The sequence below is a fragment of the Hyla sarda genome, chromosome 9 (genome assembly GCF_029499605.1).
Source record: "Hyla sarda isolate aHylSar1 chromosome 9, aHylSar1.hap1, whole genome shotgun sequence".
In the NCBI taxonomy this organism is placed as follows: Eukaryota; Metazoa; Chordata; class Amphibia; order Anura; family Hylidae; genus Hyla; species Hyla sarda.
The window spans coordinates 147,109,468-147,135,074 of record NC_079197.1 but is presented as its reverse complement, the minus strand read 5'-3'; the positions used below and the strand labels follow the sequence as shown (position 1 = coordinate 147,135,074).

Here is a 25,607-nt window from a genome sequence, read left to right as displayed (position 1 = left end):
AATGAAATGACTGAAGGTCCACAAGTAGATTTAACTTGAACTTGAATAACTTTACTGCAGTGCTTGCAATATCCAATGCGTAGTAACAGTCTCATATAACAGTTCTTAGGTTGCTTAGCGACTGGCAGAAGTTGCGGACCTTGCATTAAACTTATAGTCTCTGAATTTAGGGAGTGATGTGCAGATCCGTCTGGATTTAGGGGAAATATCGGGTCCGGTGATGCTGCAGAGTGCTTAGGAGATGACACACTCTATAATTTAGATCACTCAGCCGTTGCCGCAAGGCTCAGGCCTAACTCACTGCGATTACTGCTATACAGGTCTTGCTTGCAGAGTACAAGATATTAACTCTGCAGGGTGCCTAAACTTTTGCAGATGCCATTTTTTTTTTTTCTGTTATTTTGAAAGTGTAAATGATGGAAATAAAATCTAACTATTGTTGACATATTATAAGAATGTCTAATCTGTAATTTGATGCCTTTTGGAGATTTTCCCATCTTTCCTTGGCTTCTTTCTGCACATTAATACAAATTTTTGCCTGGGGTGCTCAAACTTTTGATCCCCACTGTACAACTTCCTGTGGAGCATACAGCAGCTGATAAGTACTGGAAGATTTTTTAATAGAAGTAATTCACAGATCTGTTTAATTTTCTGGCAGCAGTTGATTTCAAGAATGTTTTTTCCACTGAAGTACCCCTTTAACACATCAGAGCCTTAGCTAAGATTTGCTTCCCTCACTCTGTATATAAATACCATGGTCAAGTCAAAATGGCTTTTTGAAGTGGCGACCGAGGAGAAAATATGCTCTGACCTGTTGTGCTACTCAGGTATCAACGGTGAGTGCGTCAATGGTCCCGCAGGTGGTGTTGTAGTCCCATGTAACTCTCCTAGGTGCACACAGCATTGGAGGGCTGTGCTTGGTGGTAGTATGGTGTGTTCCTGGGGGACGGGGCATTCTAGTGTACTATATGCTGATAATGGAAGTCAGGATGCCGAGGAGACACAACACAATTTTACTTGAGTTACTTTCAGATGGTACAAAGCAGTGAAAGGTTTTTTTTTTTTTTTAACAACTTACAGGCTATAGGTGTTGGAAGGGTGTTGGAAGAAAATTTTGCTTGGAAATGTACTTGTTGGGTTTGGCAAAGTTTCTACTTTTTTTTTTTTTTGGGGGGGGGGGGGGGGAAACGCCAAGAAAAACGCCAATTCTGCCGCATGGCGTTTTTTTGTCCAAAAAACGTTGTGGCCAGATGTTAGCTGTAAATCAATGAGAAATCGCTAAATTCTTTTCTCAGTTTGGTGGGGTTTTGTTTTTTTGTTTTTTTTTTATCCTTTTGGCGTTTTTTCACTCTTACTGGCGTTTTACAGCTCCTTGGCAGGTTTGCAAAATCGCAGCATGTTGAACCACTGGCGTTTTTTCCCCTGAAATTGTGGCATTTTTGTCCCATAGAAGTCTATGGGAGTAAAAAAAATGCCAAGAAAAATGCCATCTGGGTTTTAACTTTGGCCTTTTTTTATTCTCTTTTGTACTTTAGAGATCCAATAAAGTGATGGAGATACCTTTTTTTTTTTATTTCGTAGGGTACCATTAAAAAAAAAAAAAAGATGCAGTAGTAATGGAATAAATTGTATTTAACGAAATTTTTCTTTTTTATAACAACATTTTTATTCATTTTTAAACAGGGATCAATTTATGTGTGTGGGCAGGGCACTAAAAATGTAGCCGACAATAATAAAAATGTAGTGTGTGCGTGTTTTTCACTTTTTATTCTTTATTTTTTAGGTGGTACTACTACTCCCAGCATGGAACACACAGCTGTGATTGGCCAGATGGTTCCAGCCAATCACAACTATCTGTGGGAAATATGAATAGGTGTATATATGCATCAGTGCAGGGGACCAGAGAAGAGCACCCAGCCCCCTCTATACATTATACAGGAGGATCACAGTGGGTGTCAGGAGTGACATCCGCTGTGATCTTTCCTTAACTGCAGGTACAACAGCTCCTAACATGGAGCAGAGCATGCTCCATGATGGGTGTAATAGTACCTGCAGTTAAGGAAAGATAACAGAGGGTATGACTCCTGACATCCGCTATGATCGTCCATAATATAGCAGAGATGCGGAGCGGCACTATAGAGCGCTCACATCTGTGCACTATACTCCGGCCAGTGATATTAATAGAACATCACTCATTCATATTTTCCTCAGAGCTGTGATTGGCTGCAACCATCCGGCCAATCACCACTCTGGGCGGAAAATATGAATTTTTCTATTCACATCACTGGCCGGAGTATAGTGCAGAGATGTGAGTGCTGTATAGAGCCGCTCTGCATCTCTGCTATATTATGGACGATCGCATCGGGCGATATGGCTATTAGTACACATACTACTACTCCAATCATGGAACAATCTGTTCCATGCTGGGAGTAGTAGTACTACCTAAAAAAATTCAAAAAAGAGAGGAAAAAAATGTGAAACACACACACTTTATTAAAAATTTATAAAAATTTTGTTATAAAAAATATAAATTTTGTTAAATACATTTTTTTCCATCACTACTACATCCTTTTTTTTTTTTTTGTATTTTTTTGTACCCAACAAATTTTGGGTACCAAAAAAAAAAAAAAAAAAAACCTCAAAGGGGCAAAAAATGATATTTACACACAAATGAAAAAAATGCCAGAAAAAAACGCCAGATGCAGGAAATTGAGTTTTTTCATGCGTTTTTTCTTGCTTTTTTTTTTTTCAAACCAAAAAACGCAGGACAAAAAACCAAGTAGAAACTTAGCCTTAGGAGTTCTGGACTAAGTGGTCGAGTCTTTTCCAGGACTGATTGGTCCCTATTATAGAGTATGGCCTGATTTGTCACTTGACTCTTAGAAATGACTATGACTTGTGGGGCTTTCTAGCGCAAGCCCAAAATTGTACTCACTGAACCAGGGTCTTCTCTGGGGTGTATCTGAGGTAGGCAATGGCACAGGATCCCACACCCACTATGGCCCTGCTGAGACGCTTCATGCTGGGAATTCTCCGACTTGATAATCATTCGGCTTAAAGGGGTATTCCAGGACAAATCTTTTTTTTTATATATCAACTGGCTCCAGAAAGTTAAACAGATTTGTAAATTATGTCTATTAAAAAATGTTAATCCTTTCAATAGTTATCAGCTGCTGAAGTTGAGTTGTTGTTTTCTGTCTGGCAACAGTGCTCTCTGCTGACATCTCTGCTTGTCTCGGGAACGGCACAGAGTAGAAGAGGTTTGCTATGGGGATTTGCTTCTAATCTGGGCGGTTCCCAAGACACGTGTCATCAGAGAGCACTTAGACAGAAAAGAACAACTCAACTTCATCAGCTCATAAGTACTGAAAGGATCAAGATTTTTTAATAGAAGTAATTTACAAATCTATTTAACTTTCTGGGGCCATTTGATATATAAAAAAAAGTTTTTTCCTGGATAACCCCTTTAAGGGGATACTCCACTACCCCAGCGTTCGGAACACTTTGTTCCAAGCGTCGAGTGCGGGCTGTGGGGGTCGTGACGCCACAGCCACGCCCCTTGTTAAGTCACACCACGCCACCTCAATGCAAGTCTATGGGAGGGGGCGTGGCAACTGCCACGCCCCCTCCTATAGACTAGCATTGAGGGGGCGTGGTGTGACGTCATGAGTGGCGTGGCCGTGATGTCACGACCCCCACAGCCTGAACTCAACGCTTGGAACAAAATGGTCCAAACGCTGGGGCAGTGGAGTATCCCTTTAAAGGGACCTGGAGGCAAGCGATGGCTGGTTTTCTCTGTTGGCAGTCAGGCCCATGAAATTCTTCCTAGCTGCAGAAGAAAACACCCCCGGAGACGAAGATCATGCCCCGATTACACTGACCAAGACAAAATGGCCTGTTGTCGTGATGTGCATTAGTGTATTTTAATTCCTTTTAACAATCCAGTCGCATATGTAACAACCTATGAGAGAAGACAACCACTGAACATTATGTGTTAGCGATACTTAATAGGAAGCCTTCACACGCTATGTCATTGGGAAGAAAAACCTATAATTATTATATCAGAAATAATGCAACGTACTTGATTATGGGAATTATGCCTTTACCCAGTAAAGAAGTCCTAGATGATTTGTTAAAAACAAAAGTAAAAAAAAAAACCTTTTTAACACCACTGATCTGCTGAAAGAAATACAGCGTTGAATGTCTGTGCCCCCACCAGCTTTAATTTATGTTTACTGCAATGTGCACACTGCACAGGTCATATTAAAGTTATACAACCAGCGAAGGGGCACTTATTCTATCACATTGGTGAAAATACAGTGCAATGTTATAGACCAGGAGGAACAAAGCTGATTTATATGTAGTTTTGTAAGGAAAATTCTAGGATAACTTGTCATTTATTCATGTAATGTCCCTGTACTGCCTCCTAGCTGCTGTGGTATGAAGTTGTTGTTTATTTCTAGTTGTCTAAGCTTGTATCTTGATATCATGAGTTAAACATATATGGTTTGCCAGTTTCTGTGTCATGCTGCCTAATAGTATTTGTAAAGGATGTTGTTACGCCGAGCGCTCCGGGTCCCTGCTCCTCCCCGGAGCGCTCGCGGCGTTCCCCTCTCTGCAGTGCCCCGGTCAGACCAGCTGACCGGGAGCGCTGCACTGACACTGCCGGCGGGGATGCGATTCGCATAGCGGGACGCACCTGCTCGCGAATCGCATCCCAAGTCACTCACCTGTCCCGGTCCCCGGCTGTCACGTCCTGGCACGCGCGGCTCTGCTCCTTAGGGCGCGCACGCGCCAGCTCTCTAATATTTAAAGGGCCAGTGCACCAATGATTGGTGCCTGGCCCAATCAGTCTAATTAGCTTCCAACTGTGCACTTCCCTATATAACCTCACTTCCCCTTCACTGCTTTGCCGGATCTTGTTGCCCTTGTGCCTTGAGAAAGCGTTTACAGTGTTTGCCTTACCAGTGTTCCTGACCTCTTGCTATCTCCATTGACTATGAACCTTGCCGCCTGCCCCGACCTTCTGCTACGTCTGACCTTGCCTCTGTCTAGTCCTTCTGTCCCACGCCTTCTCAGCAGTCAGCGAGGTTGAGCCGTTGCCGGTGGATACGACCTGGTTGCTACCGCCGCAGCAAGACCATCCCGCTTTGAGGCGGGCTCTGGTGAATACCAGTAGCAACCTAGTACCGGTCCACCGACACGGTCCACGTCAATCCCTCGCTGACACAGAGGATCCACATCCAGCCTGCCGAATCCTAACACATGCATGGAACTTTGGTCACATGGCTCACCTTTAGACTAGTTTTTATGAGGTCTGAGGGAGGAGTCTCCCAAGATAAACCATCTATCCCCAGAGGGCTGCAACCAAACCTATGAAGACTAGTCTAGGAGGTTTTACCCGCAACTGTCTCCAGTCCATGCCAAGATGGCACTTATCTCAAGTGTGCTGTTCCTGATCTGAGAGGGAAAATCGTTTGGCCAGAAGAGGAAGTAACTGAGCAAGTATTCTACTGTAAACACATGACTCTTTCTAGGCTTCTAGAGTTAGTTTTGCATGGTTTAGACCAGGGGCGGACTGACATTTATTTATAAGAAACATTTTAACGTGGGTAAAATAATTTTCCAAGACCAAGAATACCAGTATACAAGGAGGAAATATACCACACAATAACTGCATAATACCACCATACTGTACTGAATAAAACCACTATGCGCAGACCAGTATACTATACAGGATCTGTATACTATATAAGTGATTATATACAGTACCTATATAGCGGTAGATACCAGCTGTACTGAGATCTGTATACCATATAAGTAATTATATACAGGTCGATATGGCAGTAGATATCAGCTGTACACAGGATCCGTATACCATATAAGTGATTACAGTTACATCTAGGGATCCCGTCCGGATCAGACCGCCATGTCAATCTCTTCACATCTGCAGGACAAGCATTTTTCCAGTGGTCTCCTCTCCACTACACAATCTTCCCAAAAACATAGGCCATAGGCCCACAAACTGCAATAATGCCCTCTTTGGTGTACTGCTCAGTAAAAGGGCAAGTAGGTAGGTAGCCAGATAGGTAGGTAACTAGGTAGGTAGATAAGGAAGCCAGATATGTAGGTAGGTGACTAGCCAGGTTGGTAGGTAGGGTGCCAGGCATGTAGGTAGGTGGTTTGCTAGGTACAGTAGTTAGGCAACCATGTATGAAGGCCAGGCATGTACATAGATAGGTAGTTAGGTATCCAGTTATGTAGGTAGGTAGCAAGATATGTAGGTAGTTAGGCAGCCAGATATGTAGGTAGTTCAATAACCAGATATGTAGGTAAGTAGTTAGGCATCCAGATATAAAGTTAGATAGCCGGGTAGTTAGTTAAGTAGGTACCCAGCAAACCCCCTACACCCAGTGGCGGATCCAGAGTCTAGTCTCCGGAGGGACATATCATAGTATTTTGTGTTAGCAGACAGAAACTAAGATGTTGCTTATGGAAGTTACATGTAGGTAATGCCCCCGGGTAGGTTGGGTCCCCAGGAGGTAGTGGCCCCTAGTAGGTCATGCCTTCAGGTAGTTAATGTCCCCCAGGTAGGTAGTCATGCCCCATGTAGGTAAATCCCCGACATAGCAACCCCCTGTATGAAACCCCCCTATGTAGGTAGTAGATAGCCCCCCTATTAGTTTGGTAGTTTGTCCCCATATTAGCAGGGCAGGAACATAGTAGATAGTCCCTCACGTTAGCTAAGCAGCAAAAGTCCCCCACATTCAGTAGGCAGCAGTTCCCCCACATAAGGTAAAGGCAGCAGAATTCCCCCACATTAGGTATAGGCAGCAGAGATCCCTGACATCAGGCATAGGCAGCAGAATCCCCCCACATTAGGTGTAGGCAGCAGAGTTCCCCCAAATTAGGTATAGGCAGCAGAGTTCCCCTAAATAAGTTATAGGCAACAGAGTTTCCCCAAATTAGTTATAGGCAGCAGAATTCACCCACATTAGGTACAGGCAGCAGAGGTCCCCCACATTAGGTATAGGCTGCAGAGTTCCCCCACATTGGGTATAGACAGTAGAGGTCCTCCACATAAGGTATAGGGAGCAAGGCAGCAGAATTCCTCCACATTAGGTATAGGCAGAAGAGTTTGTGTAGAGCATATTGCATCACACAGGTTAAGTGATACGCACATATCGCATGCGCATATTGTTTAGACAATTGAACCAAATAACAAGAGAACAAATCAGTCCTCTAGGTAGCCCTTAAATTTAATGCCAAGTAATTCATTGAATATAAAAATGTAAAAATCACCAACATAACAAAATGTAAAAAAAATAAAAGTAAAAGGGTGTGAAAAGTTTCCGAGCGCATTGTATATCATTCATGTATTATTCTCATATGTTACATTAATAAGAAGTTCCAGCAGGTTATAAGAAACTAATATATTGTAGGCGTATGATTCATGCCAAGTTTATATGGCTTTAAGTAAAAAGCATGTAGGAAGTGTCACACTTCATGCATCAGAGGTTCCAGCAATTCATAAAAAGTTCATGAACGTATATATATAATTTATGTCAAAATCTTGCAGGTTTCTTTATAAGACACATGGGAATCGTCTCATTTTATGTATAGGATAAGTATATATTTTTTAAGGACATAGTATAAGATAAGATCAAGAAGTTCATATATTCCTGAAGTGTTCACCTGTATTTAAAAATAGTAGCAGATGCCGTGTCCGCGTGTGTAAGCCGTGTACTGTAGATCTGTATTCTGTAAGTAATGAAGTTGGCACAGAATTAGATAGTTTAAAAGGTCCTTGTAATGGCACTTCATTTGGCTAAACACATTTTCGGGTTACACTTGACCTCCTCCTCAGTAGCACTTTCAAAGGTGGTATACAATCAGCTAGGGAGAGCGATGTGGTGAGTTTGAATAAATTTGAATAAATTAGGTGATTTGTAGTATCACATGGTCATTCACATTCCCTAGAGGACTCATTGGTTTGGCTGTTATATCTCAATCTGCTAAGCTCCTCCTGCTGTATAACATGGTGACTACAGATCGGACTCAATTTTCAATATGCTCTGGTGCTCCAATGTTCTGAACATTTTTGTTCAGAGCGCTCGGAGCCAGAGGCCATGATCGTGATGTCACAGCCATGCCCCTCATGCCATCACACCATGCCCCCTCCATTCATGTCTACGGGAGGGAGCATGTCGAGTGACACGCCCCCTCCCACAGACATGAATGGAGGGGGCATTGTGTAACGTCACAAGGGGGCATGACCGTGATGTCACAACCACTGCTGGCTGGCGTTTGTTTAGAATGCTGGGTGCTACGGGAGATTGTGGGGGCCCCAGCAGCCCCCCCCCCCCTGATCAGACATCTTATCTCTATCCTTTGGATGGGAGACAAGATGTCTAACAGCAGAGTAATCCTTTAAGGCCTTTTTCATACATAATTTTTCCAAGGCATCTCTTGTCATTTTGAAGGAAAAAAAAAAGTAACCAAAGGCTGCAACAATTTGTTTGGCGCTTCATGATGCTGTTTTTGGGATTTTTTTGCCCCCAAAGTCATGTGATTATTTGATCATATAAAGATTTCAAGTAAAGTTTTTTTTTTTTTTTTTTACAGGGAAAAAAAAAATCAAAACTTATGGATGTCTATAAGGGAACAGCGCCACAAACTGGATGAAAAAAAAAATGCCCCAATTAGAACATGCTGATTTTGGAAAAAACGCCCCAGAACCAAAAAAATGCACCGCAAATGAGAGGAAAAAATGCCACAAACAAAAAAGCATTGTGAGTATAGTGTTTTATGCTTCCCTATTGGGGCTTTGGGGGGAATTTATAAAGACTCTATGCTTGTGAAGAATAGGACACATTTTTGCACCAATATGTGCAGCTTATTGTCCTTTTACACCAGCAGTTCCTGATTTTAACAAAGTGGGTGTAGCTTGGTGCAAAAGTGGGTGTGGTCTATGTAAATAAATAATTTACTGCAATATACTCTACCGGGCTAAGGCATATTGTAGCTATAATCTACACAAGCTCGGAGTTGGTATAGATTTCAGAGCACGGCGTGCTTGGTAAATTTCCTCTATGTGTTCTTTATAGCATTAAACCAAATTTCCACTCATTCCTTTTTGCAAGAAATGGTCTGTGGCAAAAAGATAATCACAAGATGTCTTGGCTGTCAGAGCCTACTAGGAGATGTAGTTTTGGAACAGCCAGTTGGGGATCGCTGTCTTAGGCAATATCATGAAGTCTGATAGAAGTCATCTCTGCCACCATTCATAACTGGAGATTTGATACAGCAAACACAATGGCCCTGATTTACTATTGTAAACCCGACCTGTTTTGTCAGGTTGTGTGCCAGAATTGAAAAAAAAAACCTGACTTAGGGTGGTTTCACACCACGTTTTGTACTTACGGTTCCCGTATACGGCTGGGAGGAGGGGCGGGGCCTAATTGCGGCGCCCGCACTCAGCCGTATAGGGGAACCATATTTAATGCATGTCTATGATCCGACCGAAGTGAACCGCAGCCTCCGGTCGGCTGCGTTTTCGGCCGTATGCGGTTTCCCGACCATAGGCAAAAACGTGGTCGACCACGTTTTTGCCTGCGTTCGGGAAACTGCATACGGCCGAAAACGCAGCCGACCGGAGGCTGCGGTTCACTTCGGTCGGATCATAGACATGCATTAAATATGGTTCCCCTATACGGCTGAGTGCGGGCGCCGCGATTCAGCCCCGCCCCCCTCCCAGCCGTATACGGGAACCGTAAGTACAAAACGTGGTGTGAAACCACCCTTACTCTACATTTTACTGAGAACCCGGAAAAGGGGTGAGGCTGTTGAGAAAAGGATGCGTGGTCTCCAAAAATGGGGCATGTCCCCAAAATTTTTGAAAAATCACAACATATTTAGTAGGGTTTACACAGAAAATGTGGTGGATTGGAGCTGAGGAAAACCCCACAGCTTGGGGCATGCGTAAAAAATAGCAAAATGTAGGGAAACCTTAGTAAACACCGTGGAAAAATATCTGTTGGGAAAAAACACCCACAAAAAAAAATCCACTCTAAGTAAATCAGGGCCAATGGAGGAACCTTTTATTGTCTTGTGAAATGTCATTCAATTTTCTCCTACTGGACACCAGGACTGTCTAAGATGATGTAGGGTTTGATTCTCCATTGTACGATATATTTTATATTGTTTTTATTATCCTCTTTAAAACATTATTATAGGTTGTTGTAGCTATAAAGAAGCGAAGCATTTTTCTCCATTTGCAATACACTCACCGGTCAATGTGTGGTGAGCCGTGTTCAGATTTTGACCTCCTAAGTAAAGTTATCTTTTTCCTTCTGAGAGTCTGGGATGTAATGAGAAATGTGTAAGTGAATTACACCTGTGGGATGTATAACCTACTTTCTCTCTGACTCCAGAACATAATTAGGCTAATGTTGTCCAGGGATGAAGCATGTTTTCTTCTGCGGGCACTGGGTGATCTATATCGTCTCCGGATATTATTTTACTTAATAGTTCAGGTCGACATGTAGGCTTGTTCATCCTCATATTTCACTGAATTCTCAGCTGCTTTCCGAATAGTGGTAATTTTAAGATGAGAATTGGACAATAGATGACATGCAGGTCGTGACCTAAACACATGAGCTGATGGTTCCGCAGATTGGATCTTCTTATTGCTGCCATATAATCTTCGAAATTCTAAATTTGTTCTAGAAGGGTTGATACTGAATAAAAATAATAGTATGATTATTTTCATAGGAGTCGCAAGGTCAGGAAAATGTCCCAGTTGGAAGCTGGTCATATAATTTAACCATAGAAATTACAGAAATTTTCCTGTATAAGGTGTAACAATACTAAGTATTTTCTTGGTAATCGTAATTGCAGACATTGAGATTTGTTAAAGGAGTACACCGGTGGCAAACTTTTTTTTTTTTTTTTTAAATGAACTGATGCCAGAAACTTAAACAGATTTGTAAATGACTTCTATTAAAAAAAATTTACCCTTCCAGTACTTATTAGCAGCTGTATGCTACAGAGGAAATTCTTTTCTTTTAGTATTTCTTTTTCGTCTTGTCAACAGTGCTCTATGCTTACACCTCTGTCCATAGCAGGAATTTTCCAGAGTAGCATAGGTTGGCTATGGGGATTTTCTCCTGCTCTGGACAGTTCCTGAAATGGGCATCAGGTGCCCGCAGACAGCATTGTGGACAAGACAAAAAATAAATTCAAAAAGAAAAGAATTTCCTCTGTAGCATACAGCTGCTAAAAAGTACTGGAAGGGTAAAGATTTTTTAATAGAAATAATTTACAAATCTGTTTAACTTTCTGGCACCAGTTGATTTAAAAAAATAAAATGAATGTTTTCCACCGGAGTACCCCTTTAAGGTCATCACAAAGTTGGTTCTAAGTCTATTGAAGTCGGTCTCACAGCCACGCCCTCTTGTGATGCCACACCCCCTCAATACAAGTCTATGGGAGGGAGCGTAGCGGCTGCCACCCCCCCTCCCTTAGACTTGCATTGAGGGGGTGTGACATGATGTCACGAGGGGCATGGTCATGACATCATGACCCCGGACACTGGGACAGTGATAGATGATAAATGTCTGATCGCTGGTTCCACCCACTAGGATTAGGGCCTCAAGCCTCTGTTCCTTGTCACTACATAACCTCAATGAGGAGGAGTTTGTCAAGAATTCATGATGCTCAATCAAAAGTCAATGGGACTTATGTAATGCATTGTCCTCCTGGTGCAATCATGCTTTCGCCCATTAAGGTAGCAGTGAAAGGGCATGTCCACTTTGGACATTCCCTTTTTGTTATCAGTGGTCCCCCAATATAATCCAGTTCCAGAGTGTCCTGTATCCAGCACTAAGTGTATTTTTCAGTGCCACCACTGGTGAAATCATCTGGTACCCTTGAAATCTGTTTTGTACCCTTCCAAGTTAGGGACTCTCTTTGCAGAGTCCTGAATGGATCTCCCTCTTTATTATAAGGTAATTATTAGTAAAAATGTTGGTAAAATTCATATCCTACTGGGGGCAGGAAAGAATAAAGAAAAAAAATGTATGTACCTAGCCCAGGTCCCTTGCTGGTCCTGCAGGACCTTCCCACTTAACCAATCACTGGCCGAAACAAGACACCACTGTGGCCAGTGATTGGCTTATCAGGCAGGTTCCTGCACCAAGCGGACTTCTTGGAAGCAAGGCGAAGACAGAAGATCGGAGACTAGAATTAACCAAACGGAAGCTGTGGGTCTTTTTTTTATATCTTGATTTTTTTTTTATATCTTTAATTTGAACTTTACCAGAATGTTGGATAAGCCCTTTAAGTCCAAATTTCCTATTATGGTATTAGAAAATAGTTTTTTTTAAACTAGAGCAGCCTTGTAAATTGAACCATGGATAGTATAAATTGGGCAACAACTGATCATGAAAAGAAGAATAATCAAAATCTATTAAGATTTATGGACATTAGGGGGAAACCTAAGGAAAATACATTTCCCTATGTGTCATGGATCTACAGTATGTCAGAAGATAACATGAGGGTAGTCCGTGACCTTGGCCACCAGTAGTTTTCAAAGTCCTCAGTACTGTTCTTTATTTGCAGTCACTGGAAATCTCTACTTATAAAGATGGCCATACACATAAAATAGCTGCCGGCTGAACAAGCTTGTTTAGCCACCACTATCTCTCCCAATGCCTACATACACGTATACTTTCTAGCTATCCATGTTTTCTCATTGGGGAGAGGGGATAAAACTGCTCCCAGACTTCTCTTGCCTTTCAGCGAAGATGATCCCACATGATGGATCCTTCTCTTCTCGTCCCGATACACATTAGATGGTCAGCTAGTCTCAGGATTGGCCTCCACTTGTCTAATGCGTATGGTCAGCTTAGAAATTAGACTTTATCTGAGATACTTTTGGTATAGTCATTTTTTAACCGCCTTGTCCTATTAGTACAGCCTAGGGTTGCCACCTTTCCATGCAAAAAAAAATACCGGCCATGCTAATTAGCATAATTCATTATATATGCGTGACATCACAGGATACACTTGTCCTATTCTGACCCCTATAACTTTTTTTTATTTTTCCTTATATGGGCCTGTATGAGGGCCAAAATACCAGCTGTGCTGGAAAAATACTGGCCAGGTGTCAAATCTAGTACAGCCTCTATCCATATTAAAGGGGCCCTACTCTATGAACCAAAGGCAGCTCAATGCCTGGCAGACATACATGAACAACCATTCATGAAAACAGAATCCAGGTAGTATAACTCAATGCACCTTCTCCCAACAAAATCCCCTATTTCCCAAGTGGTCTTGATTTGCTTTGATCAGCCGATCACCCTGGTTCAGCTGCACAGGAGCCCAGCGTGTGAGGGGGCCCACTGCCCTTTGAAGGGGTGGCGGGCCCCCTCACATGACACACACTTGAGCAGGGGCCCTGCACTGCTGATCACTGTTCTAAAGTGGCCGCAGCGCATAATAGCACAGTGGGCACTTTAGACAGTGAGTCTGTGCAGCAGGACCGGCTGCACAGCTGGCCGACCCGGGTCTGACGAGTGAAAATCGCACAAGTGACGTAGCTCTGCAGAACCTCGCAGGAGGACATCAGTGACGTCACTCGTCAGGCCGCCGCCGAAGAGGAGAAGCAATGTGCAGGCCAGGTAAGTGTGTCTATGTGTGTCTCTCTGTGTGTCAGTCTGTCTGTGTGTGTGTGTGTCTGTCTGTGTGTGTGTGTGTATGTCTGTCTGTCTGTGTGTTGGGGGGGGGGGGGGCTATGCTACCTTATGTGGGGGATCTATGCTACCCTAGTATGGGGAAAATGCTACCTAATGTAGGGCATCTATGCTACCTAATGTGGGGAATCTATGCTACCTAGTATGGGGAAGCTGCTACCTAATGTAGGGAATCTATGCTCCCTAATGTGGGAAATCTATGCTACCTAATGTGGGGAAACTATGCTACCTAATGTGGGGAAACTATGCTACCTAATGTGGGTAATCTATGCTACCTAATGTGGGGGGCCTGAAGGAGCTGTGCCATATGGGGGGCCTTAATGAATAATTAACTGATATTGGGGGGGTCCTCTTGAGCCACTGATATGGGTGGGAGCCCCCCTTGAGCAAGTGACATATACATTTCTCCTATGTAAATATTTAATGCTTATGGAGCAGGTAGAACATGAAGGTTTAATACAGAACCAATGAAGCTTATGATACGAGGGACACAATATCTGCATGTGATGTGCACGACTGATGGAAGGCATTCATGAAGTTAATAGTGCGCTGTATTGTACACATAATTATATGTCATTAACGTCCATTGTGTAGAGACTGTGTAGACGCATTCACTCCGGTCCGCAGATGTAAATAATTACTACCGTACACCAGTCTTAAATGCACTTAAGGATATGAAAAGGAATATTATTTTCCATATTTTATCATGCATCAGTGAAAACTCAGCATCAGTGCAGATTTAATCCCATATCCCTTGATAAATTAGTAAATGATTGCACCAGCAGTTGTGTGAGCCTGGTCCTATAGCTGACGGGAGGTTGCGTGCGACGTTTAAGAGAAGCCCTTATTTTCCTTGCTGGTGTGGAGATCTGACACGTATTGATAAAGCCGGTTCTGCACGTCAGATATCTGTCTAAAGTGCATGCTTATTTCAGAGCGCGGTGGGTAATAAGCAGCTGTCAGAGCTGTCCGGCAGCAGCTTATATCCTGCACAAACAAAAGGCCGGCCATGTCATTCAGCATGCCCAAATCTTCTTATCCCGACCTCTGCTGTCATATTAGGTCAACTTATGATCCTCCACAAATCAGTGGCTGTGGCAGATTTCCATCTAATGTGTATGACCAGCTTAAACAGGAGCTGTCAGCTCTCCCGGCATGTCTGTTTTTAGTGAAAACTCAATGGCATCTCTTAAATTCTGCTTTGGGCTGTACCTCTGTGATTCCTCCTGGAAAAAATGGAAAAAATTGACAACTGGGTGTTGCTATGCTTTTTTTTTTTTGCAAAGAGCGTGTCCCTACATGAGGAGTAGAAGTATTAAAGGGGTACTCCGCCCCTAGACATCTTATACCCTACAGGACCCCCACGATCTCCCTGCTGAATCCGGCATTTGTTTAGTGCATCGGCTGCAGCGCCGGAGGCTCGTGACGTCACAGCAGCGCCCCGCTCGTAACATCACGGCCACCCCCCTTCAATGCAAGTCTATGGGAGGGGGCGTGACGTCCGTCACGCCCCCTCCCATAGACGTGCATTGAAGGGGCATGACCTTAACGTCACGAGCCTCCGCCCTGTATCGATGGAGAAAAGTTTGCTCAGTACACCAGATGTCTGGGGTGCCGCAGCCGAGATCGCGGGGGTCCCCAGCAGCAGGACCCCCGCTATTAGACATCTTATCCCCTATACTTTGGATAGGAGATAAGATGTCTAGGGGCGGAGTCCCCTTTAAAGCCGTCATCCCAAGATTATGAATTATTTTTTTTGTACCTATATTAAATATTGTACGACACTTAAAGGGGGTACTTTGGCGCTAAACATCTTATCCACTATCAAAAGGATAGGGGATAAGATGTTAGATCACGGGGATCCCACCACTGGGGACCCCCGCAATCTCTCCTACTGCACCCCATAGATCGGCAGCCTGGATCTATGTTTGCTCCGTGGCTGATGACGGGTGGTGCAGAGGGCGGAGTATCGTGATGTCATAGCTCCACCCCCTCGTGACATCACACCCCGCCCCCTCAATGCCAGTCTATGTGAGGGGGCATGCAGCAGGAGAGATTGCGGGGTTCCCAAGCGGCGGGATCCCCGGGAACTAACATCTTATCCCCTATCCTTTTGATAGGGGATAAGATGTTTAATGCCGAGTGTCCCTTTAATGGTGTAGAAATTTCTATTTTGGCTGGGTTCACACTACTTTTTTTTGTTTTATGTTTAACATATGTATTTTATACTTTGTAAAAGTCTAAAACAGATACTAAATGCTTAAAATGGATTCTGGTGTATGCCATCCAGCATAATACATTTCCCATTGACTCATATTTTAAAGAAAAAAAATAAATCGTATTGCAAAGTGTACTTTTTGTTTTGCGGTATACCTTAGCAAACTAAATGACAGAATTTAGCTAAAACGTTATAAGAAAAAAATGAATAAAAAGTGATCAAAAAGTCCCATCAAAACAAATATGGTACCGATAAAAACTACAGATCACTGCACAAAAAATTACCCAAGATACATCCAAGTTTAGGGCGCTTTTAAGAATACTCATTTTGTTTAAATATACTTTTTTTTAACGTAATGCAATAATAAAAAACGATATCACTTGTGTCTCATTTTAATCAATAATGACCGATGGAATAAAGAGAACATGTAAATGTTACCATAAAGTACAGTGCGTAAATACAAATACTTTCTTGTTGTTGCTACGTACATCTAAGGCAACTTTTACACTGCCGTTGAGTCTCTTTTTTTTTTATTGACTTTAACGGCCGTTCTTATAACAGGGAGCAATGGCCAACAATGGGTCCTGGCGGCTCCCATTTACTGTAATGGGGGCCGCTGGGACCCGTTATGAATAACGGGAGAAAAAGGTGGCACATGCTGTAATTTTTCTCCCGTCATTCTGGCTGGCTCTCCGAACAGCCGTCACACTGACGCGCACTAACGGCAGTGTGAAAGGGGCCTTATGGTAAAATAAAATATGTCACGCCCCCTCCCATAGACACGAATGGAGGGGCATGGTGTGATGTCACAAGGGGGCTTCCGAGACTGGAGACGCAGCCCCGCATAGAATGCGGGTGCTGAACGGAGATCGTGGGGGATCCCAGTGGTGGGCCCCTGGTGATCAGACATCTTATCCGCTATCCTTTGAATAGGGGATAAGATGTATTTGGTCCGGAATACCCCATTAAGGGGTTAAACATGGTGAAATGGAAACAGTAGAATGGAAACCACAAGCCAACCCAGCCTTAAAGGGGTATTCCAGGAAACAACTTTTTATTTTATTTTTTTTATATCAACTGGCTCCAGAAGGTTAAGCAGATTTGTAAATTAATTATTGAATTGGCAAGCGCTGTATCAGACACAAATCTATTATGGCTAGGTGGTGGGGACTAACCTGATGCTGCTGTAAGAGGAGGGAAGGATCCTGATGATATGGATAATACTGTTGATGGTGTGAGAAAGTGCTCACCTGGTGGTCGAAAAAATTGGGAATGCAATGACTGAATTACATAAAAATATGCATAATAGTTGAATGAACTTCTATCTGTAAAACATGGTCTACCTTTAAAGGATCGGTCACGCTGGTGCGAGCGGTGGTGGTTGGAATGGCAGATATGGTAGGCTGAAGGAGTGATATTCCTACAAATGAAACAATCTAGTTGTGGTGAAAAGTGTAATGAGTACTTTCAGCAGTGTCGTTCTTATTAATACCTGTTCATTAGTTGTATTTCTGATTCTATATGGATATTGTAGAGGCGGATGCTTGATGCTGTGGGCTCTCCCTGAGGGTACTCCAGAGGTTTAAAAGAAATGTAAATAAAGCCCCTTTGCACCGTTCTGTTCTGTATAGTTGATAATATAGTATAATATAGTTGATAATATAGTATATCAACTATACAGAACAGAACGGTGCAAAGGGGCTTTATTTACATTTCTTTTAAACCTCTGGAGTACCCTCAGGGAGAGCCCACAGCATCAAGCATCCGCCTCTACAATATCCATATAGAATCAGAAATACAGCTCATGAACAGGTATTAATAAGAACGACACTGCTGAAAGTACTCATTACACTTTTCACCACAACTAGATTGTTTCATTTGTAGGAATATCACTCCTTCAGCCTACCACATCAGCCATTCCAACCACCACCGCTCGCACCAGCGTGACCGATCCTTTAAAGGTAGACCATGTTTTACAGATAGAAGTTCATTCAACTATTATGCATATTTTTATGTAATTCAGTCATTGCATTCCCAATTTTTTCGACCACCAGGTGAGCACTTTCTCACACCATCAACAGTATTATCCATATCATCAGGATCCTTCCCTCCTCTTACAGCAGCATCAGGTTAGTCCCCACCACCTAGCCATAATAGATTTGTGTCTGATACAGCGCTTGCCAATTCAATAATTTGTTTTGTCATATCCATTATATATCGGTGTGCATTTTCAGGAGAGCACATCTATTGGCTAAGCAGCAGTCCAGCCACTGATTACATCCAAATCCATTCAGCGCTAGTGAATCTTTTGAATCAGATTTGTAAATTACTTCTATTAAACAATCTTAATCCTTCCAATAATTATAAGCTGCTGAAGTTGAGTTGTTCTTTTCTGTCTGGCAACAGTGCTCTCTGCTGACACCTCTGCTTGTCTTGGAAACTGCACAGAGTAGAATTGGTTCTCTATGGGGATTTGCTTCTACTTTGGACAGTTCCCAAGACACGTGTCATCAGAGAGCACTTAGACAGAAAAGAACAACTCAACTTTATCAGCTCATAAGTACTGAAAGGATTGAGATTTTTTAATAGAAGTAATTTACAAATCTATTTGACTTTCTGGAGCTAGTTGATATATAATTTTTTCCCCCCTGGACAACCCCTTTAAAGACAACCAGACCCTACTGTAATCCTGACTCTTTGAGTCCCAATTATGTATTCAGGGCCAGCTCCACCTATAGGTGAAATTGGCAGCTGTCTAGAGCGCCCTTTTGAGGGGGGCACTGCTCTAGCCGCCTCAAGAAACTTAGCCAGTCAGCATCTGAACCATCTGCTCACAGCCAGCATCCTGACAGCGCGCGCACCCAACACCCCCAACCCCCTCCCCCCCGCACCATAATAATGAGCATTCTTTAGTCTGCAAGAGGAGTGCAGCGCTCCTCTCTGAGGTCCGTCCAGCATCCTGACAGGGAGTGCGTCTTATGACATCCCTCTCTTCACCCCCCCCCCCCAGTGTGTGACCTCATTAGTAAGGAGGGGGTTTGTTACCGTGGGTTACCCTAAAAGTAAGGAGATTATATGAGGAGGGGGTTTGCTACAGTGTGTCACCCCAGTAGTAAGGAGATAACATGATGAGGAGGTTGTAACAGTGTGTCACCCCAGTAGTAAGGTAATTGCATGAGGAGGAGGTTTGTCACAGTGTGTCACCCCAGTAGTAAGGAGATTACATGAGGAGGGGGTTTGTTACAGTGTGTTACCCCAGAAGTAAGAAAATTACATGAGGAGGGGGTTTGTTACAGTGTGTTACCCCAGTAGTAAGGAAATTACATGAGGAGGGGGTTTGTTACAGTGTGTCACCCCAGTAGTAAGGTAATTACATGAGGAGGGGGTTTGTTACAGTGTGTCACCCCAGTAGTATGGTGATTACATGAGGAGGAGGTTTGTTACAGTGTGTCACCACAGTAGTAAGGTAATTACATGAAGAGGGGGTTTGCTACAGTGTGTCACCCCAGTAGTAAGGGGATTACATGAGGAGGAGGTTTGTTACAGTGTGTTACCCCAGTAGTAAGGAGATTACATGAGGAGGAGGTTTGTTACAGGGTGTAACCCCAGTATTAAGGAGATTACATGAGGAGGGGGTTTGTTATAGTGTGTCGCCCCAGTAGTAAGGTGATTACATGAGGAGGAGGTTTGTTACAGTGTGCCACCCCAGTCGTAGGGTGATTAGATGAGGAGGAGGTTTGTTACAGTGTGTTACCCCAGTAGTAAGGTGATTACATGAGGAGGAGGTTTGTTACAGTATGCCACCCCAGTAGTAAGGAGATTACATGAGGAGGGGGTTTGTTACAGTGTGTCACCTCAGTAGTAAGGTGATTACATGAGGAGGAGGTTTGTTACAGTGTGCCACCCCAGTCGTAGGGTGATTACATGAGGAGGAGGTTTGTTACAGTGTGCCACCCCAGTCGTAGGGTGATTAGACGAGGAGGAGGAGGTTTGTTACAGTGTGTCACCCCAATAGGAAGGAGATTACACGAGGAGGGGGTTTGTTATAGTGTGTCTCCCCAGTAATAAGGAGATTAAATGAGGAGGAGGTTTGTTACAGTGTGTCACCCCAGTAGTAAGGTGATTACATGAGGAGGAGGTTTGTTACAGTGTGTCACCCCAGTAGTAAGGAGATTACATGAGGAGGAGGTTTGTTATAGTGTGTAACCCCAGTAGTAAAGAGATCACATGAGGAGGAGGTTTGTTACAGTGTGTCACCCCAGTAGTAAGGAGATTACATGAGGAGGAGGTTTGTTATAGTGTGTAACCCCAGTAGTAAGGAGATTACATGAGGAGGAGGTTTGTTACAGTGTGTCACCCCAGTAGTAAGGAGATTACATGAGGAGGAGGTTTGTTATAGTGTGTCACCCCAGTAGTAAGGAGATTACATGAGGAGGAGGTTTGTTACAGTGTGTAACCCCAGTAGTAAAGAGATCACATGAGGAGGAGGTTTGTTACAGTGTGTCACCCCAGTAGTAAGGTGGGGTGTGTCAAAGGGAAGAGACAATGAATGGGGTCAAGGGGGCAGCAAAATTAGCCTTTGCTAGGGTGGCAGATATCCTTGCACCAGCCCTGTATGTATTACTTGTAATTAAACACAAGCAGGAAAGTGCAGTAGCTCAGCTCCCCACACATGTAACTTGCAGAGCCCCTCCTCAGTGCCCGGACCGCCGGAGAACAGCAACAGAATCCAACGCACAGAAGATCCGGCTGACAAGGTGATGATCCAATATTACTCCATTAATATTCCAGCATACAAAGTCATATAAAAGCAGGATTAGTCCTGGAATATTAATAAAGTAATATTGGATCATCACATTGTGAGCCGGACCTTCTGTGCTTTTTATTTCTTCTTATTGCCCTACTATATATTGGTTCTAGTTCTTGTTGGCCTCACACTATTTCTAGATCTCAATATACACATACAGTACATGCTCCATTCAACTGCACATTAAATAGACTTTGGTTTAAAGGGGTACTCCACTGGGAAAAAAAAAATATTTCTAGATGAACTGGTGGCAGAAAGTTAAACAGATTTGTAAATCACTTCTATTTAAAAATCTTAATCCTTCCAGTACTTATCAGCTGCGGTATGCTCCACAAGAAGTTCTTTTCTTTTTGAATTTCCTTTCTGCCTCTCTGCTGACACCTCTGTCCATGTCAGGAACTGTCCAGAGTAGGAGCAAATCCCCATAGCAAACCTATTCTGCTCTGGACAGTTCGTGACAGTGGTGTCAGCAGAGAGCACTGTGGTCAGGAAGAAAGGAAATTAAAAAAGAAAAGAACTTCCTGTGTAGCATACAGCAGCTTATAAATACTGGAAGGATTAAGATTGTTAAATGGAAGTAATTTACAAATCTGTTTAATTTTCTGGCACCAGTTGATTTAGAAAAAAAAATGTTTTCCAGTGGAGTACCCCTTTAATGGTAGAAACTTGATGGTTACTTATTATTTCTTCTGAGTCTTAGGATGGAGAGTAATCTTCCAGTAATGGTGTCAGTGTAGAACAAGCATCATATAGATCGCCCCGAGAAGCGTTTGTAGCCTGACAGCCATCTATTTGTATAACCCGCTGATTCATAAAATTATCCGCCAAAGGACATGTTTAATGTGACGTTACACATATAATCAATAACATTACACAGAAACAAAGGTCAGCCCCAATCTGCAGCAGTCAACGTGGTTTATCTGAACGCTTAGATGTTTCCTTGGGCAAGTCACAGCTCAAAGACGAGTATACGAGAATAACAAACATAATTCTACAACTAATACTAATGGATCACACACGGTAAAACATCACATGTCAACTGAAATATGTTTTTATTTTCTATTAAGCTTTTTAATATTAAGTATTATTTTAATGTCAATTCTAAGAATATGTTAGGCCGTCTTGGCCAGGTCCACCTACATTTCTTCTCAGTCGAATGGTCATTTAGATTTATTCACATTGCTGAGGACATCGTCACTAAGTCAGTCACCTTATACTTGAGAGATAATTCAGAAATGATTCAGTGATGGTTCTGGACCTGATCAAATGGGTATTTTAGGAAAGTATATTCAGTTAGTCTAATGGCATTTGTCTCTGTAATGCTGCTGCCTAATGTTACTTTAAAGGGGTATTCCATAAATTTAATGGCTCCAGAAATGTAAACAAATTTGTAAATCACTTCTATTAAGAAATCTTACTCCTACCAGTACTTATCAGCTGCTGAAGTTGATTGTTGTTTTCTGTCTGACCACAGTGCTCTCTGCTGACATCTCTGTCTGTCTCAGCAACTGTCAAGAGCAGGAGAAAATCCCCATAGCAAACCTCTCCTGCTCTGGACAATTCCAGAAACAGACAGAGGTGTCAGCAGAGAGCACTGTTATCAGACAGAAAAGAACAACTCAACTGCAGCAGCAGCTGCTGATAAGTACTGGTAGGATAAAGATTTTTTAATAGAAGTAATTTAAAAACCTGTTTAACTTTGTGGAGCCAGTTGATATTAAGGAAAAAAAATATATATATATTTCTTTTTTCTTCTATGGAATACCCCTTTAAAGTTTAACATGAAATATAGAAAACTCACATACAGTACAAAGTGTTTTAGTTTGAGGCGTTTTGAGGTCATAATTAACTATACAGAACACTATCAGTTGTAATCTATGCAATGGAAATTTACAAATAACTGAGTCACTTTTGTTCTTGTCAAGGGGACGTGTCCCTAAAAACATTAACACCGCCCAGCCCCTTTGACAAGAGGAATAGTAACACCCAGTTGTGATTTCATTTTCACATTCCCATACATAGATGGTTATTGGTGGAGTTATTCTTTATAGCCTATGATGACCTTGTCAGTCACAAACTCTAGGACCACATTAACAGCAAGTCAAATAACTTAAAGTGTACTTGTCCCTTTAAAAAAATGTTTGACATGTCCTAGAGACAAGTTATGATTTGGTTGGAATCTGAGCGTTAGACCATGACCGATGGCTAGAACAACCCAAGAGAAGAGCGCTCCTCTCCCTGCTCTCTGCGCACGCGACTGAGACAAACCCATATACTCGCTTTCTAAGTTTGTCTCTGTCACATGGCACATGTAGCATTAACTTCTGCCTCGTTCTCATGATCTATGACGGTCTGAACGCTTAGACCCCGACCAATTGAAAATTTTGACATGTCTCAAGAACATATCAAAAGTTTTTTAAGTGGGTCATGGAGTATGTGGTGATCTGGAGGGTATTATTTGAGGTACAATGCTACCCAAATGACATTGATATGAAGGAAGAGACAAGCTGTACTGTACATCTGTGATGTAGCTGTCAGTTCACTAACTTTATAGAGGACTGCAGAAATTATCTTTTTAGGTTGGGTTTCTACCATTGCTGCCCCTTCACCCGTGTGCTCTGAATAGTTTAATAATGTGTGTGTTAGCCAATGCAATGTACATAATTGTTCTATGCCTTTAAGTACTTGTGGCGTCGGGGTGTGAGGTGCAGGGTAGATGTTATAACCCTAGGGGCAGATGTTATTGAACCCTTCTTGTCGTGACGCCAGGGTGTGGTTTAGCCTTAACCACCCAAAGGTAATATCGCTGGTCTTAGGCTAGGCATAGGGGCAATGAAGACACTGATGCCAAGTTATTGACAAACGGTAGCTTTACTGAGGGTAGGCAGATGACACAGTCTATGCAGTACAGCCAATATCCCAAGCAGGTGACCAGTGACACAGGGGGACCTTGTAGGCTTGCTGGGACTTGCAGTAGTTAGACAGACTTTGGTGCAGGCCATGGTGACTAAACAGTAGACTTGACTTGACTGACTTGATGACTGACAATTTGATGACTTTAAACCTGTAGAGAAGGAGAAAAAAAATAAGGGAGAGAGGACAGCGCCTCGTGTATTATCCTAGGCACCAAGGTCCAAGCCAGGACTGGAGTGGCGATGATAATTGGTCGCTCACCGGATAGATGATATAGCAGGCATATCACCCCTTGGGGTACTGTGGTTGAGGGAGAAGCGAACTGCAAGGCCCAAGGTTCAATGGAGAGGATGAAATCAGAGAGAGGCAAGGGAAAAAAACAGAACCTTATGTAGACGCTGATCGCAATCCAGATCATAAAACACAATTGTGTCAGAAAAAAGTCCCAGGAGGCACTATATTTATTAACAGACTTCCAATAACACGTTTTGGAGGGCATCTCCTCCTTCATCAGATTGCCAATACCCTCCGAAATACCTCTGGCTTCGCCTTATCCTTCACACCTGAGTCAGCAGCGCCAACTTCAAGGTTTTTTCCTGCCTTGCTTCTACTACCCACTCCAGGACGACCTTGTCTTCTCCTGCAACCCTTTGGCTCAGCAGCGGCTCGTACACCTAGCACCCCAACTTTGGTTGTGGGTTACATGCGCATTTGATACTATTACAAGGTGAGCAGCCATCTATAAGCTCAGCGGGGTTGCCCCCCACTCACCACTCTCTTACCCCTGGGTAATACACGAGGTGCCGTCCGTTGGTCTTTTTCCTTTTTTTCTCCACAGATCCCTTTTAGTAGACAAGACTTGGAATAAAAGGGGGAATTACACACAAGAGCGTTCAGTCTTGATGGCAAAACCAGTCACCATTATAATCTTTGCTATGTGCCTCCCTCTCTTTGTACATCATTGGTTTATATTTCTTTTCTTTGAGAGAAAGGCGTCCATTGTACTTTTAATCCCTTATAGGACTGACCATGGTGACAGAATTTTATGACTAACCTTTAAGCCCCCAGCCATCTCATGCTCTGATGGATGAAGCGTCTTTCTATCAGAGACATACAAAAGAGGTTTGCGTAGAATCACATTTCTGAGAACAGCAGATTAAACTCATTTCCGCGTTCCGCTTTCCTTTCTTCCTTGTGATGTGTGTGTAGAATATATCAGTGTTTCTTTGATGTCCCAAGAAACGGCATGGGACCTATTGTTTTCATGGCATCCACTGCTGAGTTACCTCAACTTTTACAGTGAATTACATACACATAAAGATTTGCAGAGATTTGGGACTCGGTTTATGGTACTTCTGGTGTAACAGCAAACAACGGCGAACATACTTCTATGTTAGAGGTGCCCGCCATATTCTCCTCACATAAAAAGCTCAACATGAGACGAAGAGGGAACCTGACACTTTGTCCCTTTTGTATCATCTCCATCTCCCCAGGCCTGACAGTGAACGTGTATGGGCTGCGGTAGATGCTCACCGACCCAGAACATAGTTGACCTACAGAGCTTCAGGATGTGTATTTCCAGAGCCGAGACATTTCCATAACGGCACTGACCTTCCTGTGGGCAGCTTGTTACTTCTAATAGAGATTTGTGATCCATCTTGGCAGTCACACCGTACGCAGAACTTAAATAGGGAATATAGAATTCTCATTGTGCTCAAAAGTATCCGCTGTTTGTAGTCGAAAAGAGATCTGATGACATTGACATTCGGTGACGGAACGATGTTGCTGGTTCAGATGATGTGTAGTGAGTCATGCATACTGGAAGCAAAAGACAAGCGACAAAGCAAAAATGGAACTGAGTCAACTTCAAAACCATTGGCCTCCATTAATGCCACCGAGAAACCTCACAGGAGAA

General features: G+C 42.9%; 1 protein-coding gene across 3 annotated transcripts in view; it reads left to right on the top strand.

Moving 5' to 3' along the window:
• LOC130290337 (leucine-rich repeat and fibronectin type III domain-containing protein 1-like protein) overlaps positions 1 to 25,607 on the top strand; it is a 693,710-nt gene that overhangs the window by 177,317 nt on the left and 490,786 nt on the right. For 2 of the 3 annotated variants that reach the window (XM_056537835.1, XM_056537838.1), the window contains exon 2: positions 8,626 to 8,792. The exons of the other annotated variant lie outside the window; for it this stretch is intronic. The gene's annotated coding sequence lies outside the window, so the exon portion shown is untranslated. The remainder of the gene's footprint in view (positions 1 to 8,625; positions 8,793 to 25,607) is intronic. 3 annotated transcript variants of the gene reach the window in all.